General features: G+C 44.5%; 1 protein-coding gene across 6 annotated transcripts in view; it reads left to right on the forward strand.

The window, feature by feature from the left end:
* STRBP (spermatid perinuclear RNA binding protein) overlaps positions 1–12,191 on the forward strand; it is a 198,764-nt gene that overhangs the window by 24,333 nt on the left and 162,240 nt on the right. For 4 of the 6 annotated variants that reach the window (XM_070379032.1, XM_070379029.1, XM_070379034.1 and 1 more), the window contains exon 1: positions 1,993–2,156. The exons of 1 other annotated variant lie outside the window; for it this stretch is intronic. The gene's annotated coding sequence lies outside the window, so the exon portion shown is untranslated. Of the gene's footprint in view, positions 1–1,992; positions 2,157–5,915; positions 6,001–12,191 lie in introns of those variants that run through there. One more of the 6 variants, XM_070379030.1, reaches the window with a different exon arrangement.

The raw sequence follows: 12,191 nt of genomic DNA on the forward strand, positions 1-12,191 counted from the left end.
CTCCATTTAAGAACATTTTTACATTTTATCAAGTACCAAGCATCATACTTAGTGCTTGAGATATATTTCTCATTGGATCCTTACAACAACCATATTCTGTATGCAATATTATTATCTCACTTGATAGATAAGTAAGACCCAGGGAGACTGATTTTCCAAGGTCACACAGCTAGTATACCCTGAACCCAGATTTTTTCACTGCAGCTTGTCCCTCCTTCCCCTAGCAGACTCATGTTCTTCCTAAAAAGCCTAGCTTTAATGATCTCATCTCATGTGTTCCCTATCCCACCCAGGTAGAGAGATGACTCTGTCTTCTAGGTGCATATAGTCCAGGAAGGCAACAGACAGCAAAAAAAAAAAAAAATACAGTCTAGTGCTATAAGAATTCATCATTTCATGAGGCTGTTGTGCCAAGTGGAGGGAGTTTAGAGAGTGCCTTGGAGGCAGCTAAGGAGTTCTGGGGCGAATACATTCTGAGATGGCTGATAAGAACGCCAAGGAGTTTTTTAGGAGCATAAATAAAGGTATGGTGGTTGGGGGTGGGGAGAGGGTGTTGAAAATGATTTGGGGCCTAGCACCTGGCTCAGGAGGCTCAGAAGTGCCATACTATGTCAACTACAGTTCTTAAGTTCAATGTGACTGGAGGGTCAAGTTGGCCTAAAGGAGGAGGGAAAGTAAAGGGCACTTAAACTTAAGGTCAGATCACTCAAGCTTTTTAAGTTGATTTAGAGTGTTTACACTTTATTCTGTGAATGAAGCAAAGTGTTAAAATGTTTGGGCCTAGTATGTTTAAAAGGTGGAAGGGCCCCCGATGGGGCTGCTGTGGGAGATCCCTGCTGTACCCCCAGCTCTCCAAGCCTTGGCACTGAGTGGTCAGGTCGTCTCCACTCTAGGCTTGAAATTCCTTTAGGGCAGGTAATTTCCTATCTCATTCACCTGCGCATCCCAGCCCCCTAGCACAGGACCTGTCATGCAGGAGGAACTCAGATAGAGGTCCGACATCGCTGGCAGAATGCTGGGTGCCAAGAAGGTGCCAGCTAGTGACTAAATAGCAAATCTTCCTTTCTTCCTCAGCAGTGCCGGGCCAGGGTTCAGCCAAAATCTGACCTAACTCTAAGGAGGTCAGAGAAGCCCTGGCCCCCAGCTCAGTCCCAGGGAGGTCCCTGAGGGGTGGGAGGAGAGGAGGTTGTTGACTAAAATGCAACTTCTGCTCAGTACCTGCAATGTGCTAGAAGAATTTGCACCTACAGTCTTTTCACCTATTGTCTCTCTCTCTTTTTTTTTTCTTCCATCCCTCCAACGGCTCCTAAATCAGAATTACTGTCCCAGTTTCCCGGACCAGGAAACTGAGGATCAGAGTGGTTCTGTAATTTGGTCAAGGTCACACAGCTGGTTGGTGCTGGCGGGGTGGAGGCTGTGTTTCAACCTTTTAACTAGTCAAAGCTCATTAACTTCCCCCTCCTCCACCTGGGGAGGCGTTACGGCACCTACTCCATTTGCGTAGCCGCTGGGGTCGGGGTACAGCGCTCTGGGGCGCGGGGCGGGAGAGGCCGGCTCGCCCTAGTGGCGACCGGGAGCCGCTCCCAGATTCGGACGTTACGAAGTTTCCGTGGATTTCGCTCGCCTCCCTTCCGCAGCTCGTCCCCGCTCCGCAGCACTTACGCCGCTAGCGCAGCAGGGCTCAGGTGCTGCCGCAGGCGGGGGCCTGCCTCCGGGAGGGAGGCAGCGACGCAGTTTACGTAAGCGTCTCCTCGCAGGTGCATGCGGCCGCCACAGTGTGTGCTCCTTGCGCGCTCCCAGGTGCGCAGTTGGCGCAGGCGGCGGCGCGGCACGGCGGCGGCGGGCGCTGGCCGGCGCTCTCAGGTGCGGCAGAGCGCGCGTGGAGGGGGCGCGCGACGAGTGAGGGGGCGGGCTTTCCGTTCCCCGGCAGCCGTGGGGCCCGCCCCCTGGCCCGGCCAATGGGCGCGCTCGGCAGCGTCACGTGCTCGCCGCCGCCGCCGCCGCCGAAGCGGAGACCGGAGCCGCGAGCGCCACCAGGGCAGCAGCCGCCGCAGCCGCCGCCGCTGGGCTGAGGAGCCGGAGACGCAGGCTGACGAGGTGGCGGCGGCGGCGGAGCGGGAGCAGGGACCGGGCGCGGGCAGAGCGCGGCGGTGCGGGTAGGCTGCGGCGGAGGGGCAGGCGCCTGCGCGGCGGGCTGTCCCGGGCGGGCGGCGGTTGAGGCGGCGGTTGAGGCGGTTGGCGGTGCCGGCCCGGGCCCCGCATTGTTTGTTGTGCGTCCTTAGCAGCGGCGGCGGCGGTGGCGGCAGCGGCGGCCGGGGCGGAGAGCAGGGAGCAATCCCGGCCCCCGTGGCTCCGGCATTGTGGCCGCCGCCGCCGCCGCCGCAGTTGCGGTGCCCTGGCTGCTTCGGGCAAGGGCAGCGGGCAGTCTTCCTCACCTTCGTGGAGGGGGGGGGGGGCAGGGTCCCGGCCCCGAGCGGGGAGAGGGCGTGGGCTGTGTGAGGAGACCCGGCGCTGGGGGCTCTGGGTAGGATGGAGGGTGAAGGGCTCTGGGCAGGTGTTGGAGGACGTTGGGGGCAGGGTCTGGGGGAGAGGCTGCGGGGGGCGGCTGGAGGGTGTGGGCAGATTTGGGTGAGAAGGAAGGGTAGAGGGATCTGGCCCACTGGAGGGTGAGGCCCTTCGGGCAGGTTCAGGAGATCCATGGGGGCCGGAGCGAGTGGGGGCAGCCTGTGGGGGTTCGGGAGGGTGTGAAGGAGGCTTAGGGAGGACAGGGGGCGAGTGTGATGGGATTGGAAGGAATCGAGGGAGGCATGGAAGAGGCGGATGTCCCGGCCGGGGCTGCGTGTGAGGGGCAACGAGTGGGGCCAGATAGCAGGAAGACCGTGGACAAAAATGTGAAGGGAAATGTGGAAGGTGTCCGGCTCGGGGCAGTGTGGCAGGGTGAGCGTGGAAAGAGGTTGTGGGGGTGGGTGGAAGGAGGGTCTCTGGAGTGATGGGGAGGGAAATGGAGAGTGTTCAGGCAGGAGGAACGGAAGGGTAGGCCCAGAGGCTTCAGGAGACCCGGTGAGCGGTGTGAGGACAGGGTCTGTCCAGGAAAGAGGCAGGAGGGTCTGAGGCTGGAGAGATGGGCCCTGCCAGGGAAGAGCATGTGAGAGGAGAAGCAGGTATCTGATCTGGTGAGGCGCTCAGGGAGAAGAGTAGAGGGCGGGCGATTGGAGCAGGGCCTAAGTTTGAGGGGTTTGGGAGAGAAGTCCTGACGGTAGTGAAGGGTGGTGGGGACGAGAGGAAGTACTGGGGCATTTAGTAGAGATCAGAGTGAGTGAAACGGAGGGTGTTCTCGAAGAAGTATGAATGAAGGTGGGGAGTATCAAGAGGGGGGACTTAAGGGTTGGGGAGACTTGGGAGGGGACCAGTGGAGTGCAGTGTGGAGGGCCAGAGGTGTGTGTGGGGGGAGGGAAATGTTCTTGGAGTGGCAGGTGAGGTGTGAGGACAGATGGAAGTGTTTCTAGGGCAGGACCTGTGGAGGGAAGTTGGGGAGAAGGAAAGAGGGGGGGTGGGTGGTGCGTGCTGAGGGGAGACGAGTAGAGAGGGGTGCAGTAGGGGTAGGTTCAAAGAAGTGTACAGGTCTGTGTACAGTGTGGGAGGGAGAGAAGCATGGGTTTGGGGGCTATGGTAGAAGTGGGTAGGAGGGAACAAAGGGAGTGAAAGGGGGAAGATAGGATATTTTTGGGTAGAGGATGCTGAAAAATGCCTAGTGCCAGCAGTAGTGGGGTAAGGAAAGGGTAAGGTGGGTATGTATGTAGACATGTCTGTGACTAGAACGTGGTAGGTTGGGTTTGGGTTTGGGGTGGTGGTGGGGGAAGTGGGATGCCCAGGTTTAGAGCAGGAAATGACTATTCAGGCTGGAGAGAATTAGGAAAACTGTTGCTTGAAAGAGTGTGGAAGGAGTGGGTGCTGAAGTGTGAGGAAAGCCTGGAAAACTTTGGGTCTTGAGAGACTAAAGGAGCCACCATGTTTTGGGTCAGTGAAAGTATGTGGAAGGGCAGAGTGTAGAATTTGGGGGAAAAAAAACCCTAAAAGGAGAGGATTAAATTATTGCCTTAGAGGAACTGGAGAGTGTGTGAGGGTGTGTGTGGATTCTGGAATGATGTTATGGAAAATGGAGGGCATTAAGCCCTTTACCATATATGAAAGTTCATGCTTCTAGGATCAGAGAGATCAGGAAGCCTTGATTTTAGTTCCAGAACCCAGTGAATGGGGATGGGATAAGGGAGAGCTGAGCACACACTCCCTGGTTGGAGGAGCTGTGGGTGGAGTCATTCTGGCACATTGGCCTGATGAGTGGGCAAATAGAGGAGCCATGCAGGGTCAAGAGGAGCGCACCTGGAGTGAATAGAAGCAGGACTACAGCAGGTTCAGGGCAGGTTTCTTTGTGAAGATTCTGCAAGAGGGCAGGGCCCAGCGTGTTTGAGGGCTGTGCATCAGAGGGAGGAAAGGATACCTTGGTGCGGTATATCAGATACCTTGGTGCTTTCTGGGTAATAGGGCAGTTTTCAGGCATCTGGGTGATGTAATATCTCAGTCCCATGCTAGAGGCAGACAGAGGTAATGTATTAAATACATCCAGCTTCTAAAAGTGGCAGGAATGGAGCTTTGACTCTTTCAAGGTGGAGATAACAGATCCTCGGTTGTCTCCCGAATAGTTCAAGTAAAATTTATTAATAGAGGCTTTTGGATTTTCTGTTATTTTAATTTGAGTTGGGGAGTGCAGTGTTAGCTTTATTGTGGAAAGACTTTGGGGGTTATGTGTTATGAAGTAACCTTTAGGTGTTTGAACACAGACTTTTCAGCAGGTCTCGTTCAGTGTTCTGTGGCTTGTGTTAGATTCTTTGGGATTTGGAAGGATTAAGGAAACTGCTTTGAGACTGCCTCAGTAAGCAGTGTTTTCTAGAATCTTGGAAAGCGATTTCCTTTTTGACAGTTGAAGGTTCAGTCTTGTCAGATTTTGCAAAAAAAAAAAGAAAATTATTTGATCATGTTGCAGATGTAACTTCAATTATTGCTTTCTGGGCTTCGGGTAGTGTTTAATGTGGTACCTAGTATGATCTCACATGAAAGGTCCTCTTTGGTACCTTGGGAAGCTTTCTGGGTTGATTAGTTTTCTTCTTTTGTCCATTTAGGAAGTATCTAAATTGTTAGTTTGAATAATGCAGCCATTGTGAGTTCAAATAAGTTTGAGTGGAAGTGGGAATCTTGCCTAAACATAATGAGGCTGAACAGAACACCACATTTTAAGTAATCTCTATCTGTAAGTATAAATATTTTAAAAATAAACTGGAAACCAGTCATTTTTAAAATCCAAATTTGAAGTGTATCATGAAAGCCGAAAAATAGTGCTCTAAAGGCATTGCTATAAGATTTTATTTTTGGAGGGCAAAGTTTTTAAAAATATAAATGCCTTTTTTTGAAACTCTTAGCAGTGTTTTGAGATTTGATACATGTATTTAATGTAATTATAATGAACATGTTTGACCCCTTTGGCTTCCTGGCAGAGAATTTGAGCAGTAGGATATAAGATGAATAGAGTGACCTTTGAAAATTCTTTCCCATTTGACTGTTGTTTTCTCTCTGTATTTTTTAAGTCCATTGTGTTGGTTCATTTAATTGATTTGGAGCAAGCAGTACTTTCTTGTTCAAAATACTCAATTCTGGTTTAGTGTTCTGTTTATATGTATTGTTCCGTGAAGTTCTAAGGTTTGGGATAATTTGTAGGCACTTTAAAATATTATCCTAAGTTTATGAACCAAGGCAAGCAGGTTGTTTAGACTTTGTAGGCTAAATAATTGGGTCTGGTTTTATTTTCACTTGTGACTTGCTGGACAAGATACTTAATCCCTTTGTGCTTGTTTCTCCTCCAGAAACCTGACTCTTTATCTACCTCCCAGGAGAATTGAGATGGTTTATATAAAACAAGTTTAAACCTTTCAGGAAGGTTAGCACTATGTAAGTAGGGGTAATAGCTATTATTTCTTTGACTCTTTATTTCGTGTTAGCCTGGTCAAGTAATAATTTGGCATTAGGTGGGTTAATTTGTAGTGAGAAACTTGGATAGAGATGAAACTTCTGTGAATATTAGAGATATCTGCAAATTGAAGTTTGTTCATCCTTTGCTCTACTGTCTACTAATTTTTCCTGGCTCATTTGTGCAGCTAAGTATTGGTGCTGATTTGAATTCTTGAGTCTGAGCAGAAACTTGTGAGAGACATTCTGAGTTCTAAGTATGAATTTCCAGGGACAGGATGTTTTTTATGTCTCAGAGAATTCGATTTCTAAATCAGAAATAATACATGTAATACATTTCCCTATGGTTTTTTGTAGAAAATTGATTAATTTGGGGTGATTTGAACAGGAAAATGGAGCTATTGCTTCTAGTGGCATTAAGCCTCCTTTTTCAGATTTATTGCATACTTTTTCCTTTTTAAATTTTTAGTTAGCAAATAATTACCGAATCTATTTGACATTTATGCTCTGTTTGTGAGGGAATAATTTTTAAATGCTTCTTAAATGTTTTATTTGGTTTATTAGTTGTAAAAAACCTCCAGATTTTGGTCCTGATTGACATTGCAAAAATGTAAATAGTAAGTTGCTTTATTAGGCATTAATTTGCTTGAGCTTGGTAATATGTGAAGCCCTGACAATAGTCTTTCTATGCTAACTGATCTATTCTTAGTAGTTTACAACCTTTTATAACATTTTGGACACCGTTACCCATCTTACTGCTCTTCTGTTTTCATTTGTTTTGCATGGATCCTTTTATTGGAAAATTGCTTGTTTTTAAAAATTTATTCAGCTGTAGAAAAACTGTTTCTGACAGGTAATTATGAGAGGCTTCATAATTCAGTCTAATTTTAGAAAACTGTTTATTGAGAGATGTATGTTAAACTTATATGTCAGTTAAAACAGAAAGGAATAAAATACTGAGACCAGATTAGTGGTGAGCTGAATACTTAAATGGTTTGAGCCTGAAAGATTTGCAATTCTTTAACTTTTAGGTCATACATTAAATAAAAAGGTGACCAAAGGACCTGATTTGTCACTTTCATGCTTTTTATTTCTTGAGGGTCCTTTAAGTGTATCATTTTTTAAAAAGTTTATTTATTTTTTGTATAAATTTATTTTAATTGGAGGCTGATTACTTTACAATATTGTATTGATTTTGCTGTACATCAACATGAATCCTCCACGGGTGTACACGTGTTCCCCATCCTGAATCCCCCTCCCACCTCCCTCCCCATACCATCCCTCTGGGTCATCCCAGTGCACCAGCCCAGAGCATCCTGTATCATGCATCAAACCTGGACTGGTGATTCATTTCAAAATGATATTATACATGTTTCAATGCCATTCTCCCAAATCATCCCACTCTCGCCCTCTCCCACAGAGTCCAAAAGACTGTTCTATACATCTGTGTCTCTTTTGCTGTCTCACATAAAGGATTATCATTACCATCTTTCTAAATTCAATATATATGCATTAGTATACTGTATTGGTGTTATAAGTTTATTTTTAATTGGAGGAAAGTTGCTTTACAGTGTTGTATTGGTTTTCTGCCTTATAAGTGTATCATTTTTGAGAATTACGATGTCTATCTCAACAATATGTGTGTTGCAGAGTGAATGAAGCAGCTTTAAATTTTAGTTATTTGGTATTCAAATTCTCTTAACTTCTGACATAACTAACAGTATGTAGAACATCGGCTTTCTTTAGTTAACTTTAGCACAACTCGAAAGGGTACAGTTGATTATATCAGTAATAAAATCACAGTTTTGCATTGTGTGACTTCATGGTTCATTTCCATTTGAAAAGTGAGAATTCTGTAGCAGGTTGTGTGATAAATTCTAAGGTCTAAATTTCTGGGTCATGGATAAGATGGAGTTTCTTCCTCCACCTGCAGATTTTCTTGTTCTTTGCAGTTTTCCAGGTGCTGGGAAACACAATATCCAGTTGGTTAGATCAGCATTTTGTTTATGAATTGAATTTAACAGTTAATACTATGGACATAAAGCAGAAAGTAATTGTCCTAAAGACTGTCTAGATTTATTTTAATTTTTTGTGTTGCTTGCCTGTTTTGTCCATTTAAGTCAGCAAACACGTGCTGACTTTTGGCTTAAAGGCATGTTTTGTGCCAGACCTGAGATTTCTTAGTAGGGCTCAATAATATTATTTTCAGTAAAGAACAGATCCTTTCCTAGATAGACTGGTCCTAAACATGGGAATGAAGTCTATAACTGTGGTTACCTATGTTCAGTCAGCCTGCCTGAAAATCAGTATATTTTAAGACAGCTGGGTAGTGGTGACCTGATGAAGTGTTTTGTTTCTGAAAGTTAAGATGAAGGCAGTTCATTCTTAAGATGTTTATAATTCCAGATAAATCTCAAACATTGCATCTAATTATGCAGTGATTAGGCTTCTAGAGCTTAGGCAATCTACATTTTAATCTAATGGAACCATGGGATACTGGGTAGCTCTTAACCCTGGACAGCTCAGGTTTAGTTAGTGAAGCTATTGAACTGGAGGGGAAAGGTGTTGTAGTTTGGTAGTGTAGGTTAGCAGCTAGACAAAATAAGCATTTGGCACTGTAGGTATGCATATTTTTGGTTGTTTTTGATGTAAGCTGTAAATAAGCTTATAATGCCAAAGTTTGCATGGAAGAACAGATACCCATACTAGTGATGAGGCTTTTTAAAAGATAGTATCTTAAAAAATGAGTATTAACCATGATGCTTTCTGATAAGCCAGCTTTGGGGTAAATGTGGAGTTATACAAAACAGGCTTTTGAAATTGGTCAGCATTATTGTTTAGTAGTGTAGTTTATTTTTAGAGCTCAGGGTTCACATACCTGGACTTTGGTCCCTGTGATAGCTGTGTAAGTGAACAGCAGAGTATTACATTTAAAGAAATGGAGGAACCAAGAGTTGACCCTAGAGCAGAGATAGACTTTCAGAGCACTCCTTATGAAGCTGTATATCAAATTCCTGATAGTCCCCACATTTTGCAAGGAAGGTTGATGGCTGAGCAAATTTGAAACCTGCCTCTTTTAGTGTCTTTTTAAGGTCTACTTGGAGTAATGCTTGTCCGTCTTAGGAAGCGCAGGGTCCTAGGATGATGCAGTAGCAGTGAATCTGAGGGAAAAGGCTGGACTTGGGTGGACTCTTTTTACAGGTGGGCACAGAGATGACCCTGTGCAAGCTCAATTGCTGGATCGAGTAGTAGAAGAATGTTTTTGACACAGAAAGGCTTGGCCCAGAGATCTGCTCCTGCTGTTTACTAGTCGTAGATCTCTTTTCTCATGTATAAAATTGGAATAAAACCCCTAATTTACAGAATTATAGTGAGAATTAAAGAAAATAAGAAAATTGTAAGCTCTGAAGCATATGGCATTTTTTTTTTTAAAGGGAAGATTGAGCAGAAATTAAGGACAGGCTTTGAAGTAATGAGCAGTTTGACTTGGAGGTCCTGGATTTTTATTTTTATCATGGGATTTTCAGAGGTACATAAAAAGGAACAGTACAGTGAATGTCCATATACCCATCAGCTAACTTCAACAATTAGCAGCAAGATGCTGCTCTTGTTTCATCAGTCCCTCATTCACAGTTACTATTTGTCATTGTTTTTGCTGGAGTATTTACAGCAAATCTTAGACATCATGTGCTTTTGTCCATAAATACTTCAGTGTGTATTTCTAACAGATCAGAAACTTAAAAAGAACCTCACAAACTATTTTAACCCTCTAAATTAACAATTATTCCTTATCTAATACTCAGAAGGAGCTGAATTTGAAACATAGCTCTACCACTCACCAGCTTTGTGTGTTAATCAAATTACTAGTTCTCTTTGAGCTTCTGGTTCCCTTATCGTAACATAAAGATAATGCTTTATGAAGTTATTTTGACTTAAATGAAATAACATATAAAATACTTAACATGAAGATTCTCAGTAAATGGCCCAACCTCTCTTCTGAGCCTCCTGTGCCGTGTGAATTAGAATTAAGGGGTGGCCTCCTCCCTTCTCGAGTATCACAAGGGGTAACAGTACTCTGGAATTCCTGCCCACCAACCTAGTAAAATTTCTCTTCATCGAGCTATCTGACTCTTCTGGTAAAATTCTGTAACAGTTGAAATCATATCCATTCTTCCTTCCTTCCTGTAGCAACATTATTCTCCTACTGGCTCATTCCAGTCAGCATATATACACTATTATTTCATTTATTATTTTTCTAAAATGACCTTTTCTTGACCACACTGTCTCTTCTAACTACAACTCAATTTTTCAGCTTCTTGAAAAGGTTGTTTCTGCTCATCTTCAGTTTTCCTGTCCTCTCCTGAACCTACTACAGTGAAACTTCCAGCTCCGTCACTGCTGTTGTCAACACCACCGTGTTTAATTCTCACTTGCCCCGTTAGCAGCACTGGGTGCAGTAGGTGCCTCCTTCCTTCAAATGCTTTATGCTCTGGTTTCCTCCTGCCTCCTTGGCTTCTCTGTCTCCTTTGTTGGTTCTTTCTTATCACTCCTGCTTCTTAATATTGGACTGTCCCATGGGATCTCTGCTCTTTATTCTCATTCTCTTGGTGATCTCTTTCAACCTCATGGCTTTAAATATGATATATGTGCCAGTAAGTTCCAAATTTTTATCTGAAACTCCAGGTTACTGCGTATTTTGACACTTCCACTTAGATATTTCATTGGCATCTCATACTGAACTTGTCTTAACCAAACTCCCTATTTCCTCTGCCTCTTTCGTGGTCTTCCACATTTTATTTTAGTAAATAGCAGCTTCCTCCATATTTCCAGTTTCTCAGGCCAAAACTTGGAGTTATCCTTGCCTCTCTTCCTCTCACGCACATCTGACTCCTCAAGAAACCTTGCCAGTCCTTAATTCAAAGTATATCCAGAGACTGAGCAGTTTCATCAGTGCTACTGGTTTAAGTCTACATCAACTCCTCTGAATTACTACAGTGACCCTTTTTACTCTTGCCTTCTTATAGTCTGTTTGCAATACTCCAGCAAGAATGATTCTTTCAAGAAGCTAAGTCATTTTTGTCTCCTTCTGGTCAGAACCCTCAGGGATTCCATATCTTTTCTCAGAGTAAAAGGCCAGGTTCTATTAAAGCTGTAAGTGATTGGATCCCTTCTTTCCTCTCTGACATTTGAACTTTTCTTTTTGCTTACTCCATTCTTGCCACAGTCGCCTTCTTGTTCCTCTCACGTGAGAGGCACATGCCTGTCTCCTGTCCTTTGTATTTGCTATTTGCCCTGCCTAGAATACTGTTTCTCACATACATGGGTGGCTTCATCTTTTTCAGGTCTTTGTGCCTGTCTCCCCTTTCCATGAGGCCTTAGTGTGTGTGTACATGTGTGTGCGTGTGTGTGTTCGACTCTTTGCAACGCCCAGGGCTATAACCTGCCAGGCTCCTCTGTCCATGGAATTTTCCAGGCAAGAATACTGGAGTGGGTTGCCATTTTCTACTCCCAACTCAGGGGACCTTCCCAACTCAGGGATTGTCTCCTGTGTCTCCTGTCTTGGCAGGCAGATTCTTTACCTCTGTGCCACCTAGGAAACCAGAGACCTTCTCTTACCACGCTGTTGAAATGGCGGTTCGTCTGTTTCTGGCCCTCCCTGTCCTCCCTTTCCCACCTTCTTTTTCTCCATACCACTTAAACCATTTAACTTATGGTATGTTTTTCTCGCTTATTTTGTTTATTGCCTTTTCCCCTTCATTAGTATATGTAAGCTCCATAAAACCAAAGATTACTGTTGTCTTTGTGTTCTGTAGATTTGAAAGCATCTAGAATAGTGCCTAGCACTAAGCAAGCACTTGAGTATTTGTTCAGTGAACTATTCTTTTTTTAGTTATAGTCTGTCACTTTGTAAAGGATGCTATAGTTGGGATTTTGGTTTTTCCCATGGATACTGTGTACCTTTAAATTTTTATGATGTATTTCTGTCTTCTTCATGAATATCTTTTCTTGAGACTGCTAATAGGCTTTATTATTTATTCATTATAATTTTGAGTCCTTGTTATGTACTAGTTACATTGGAGGATACAAAGATAAAACATTGACCCTGACCTTCAAAAATTTAGTCTATGAGGGGAGGTGATGGTATGATTTTGAGATATCGATAAATTTTTTAA

This window comes from Bos mutus, chromosome 11 (assembly GCF_027580195.1).
Source record: "Bos mutus isolate GX-2022 chromosome 11, NWIPB_WYAK_1.1, whole genome shotgun sequence".
Taxonomy (NCBI): Eukaryota; Metazoa; Chordata; class Mammalia; order Artiodactyla; family Bovidae; genus Bos; species Bos mutus.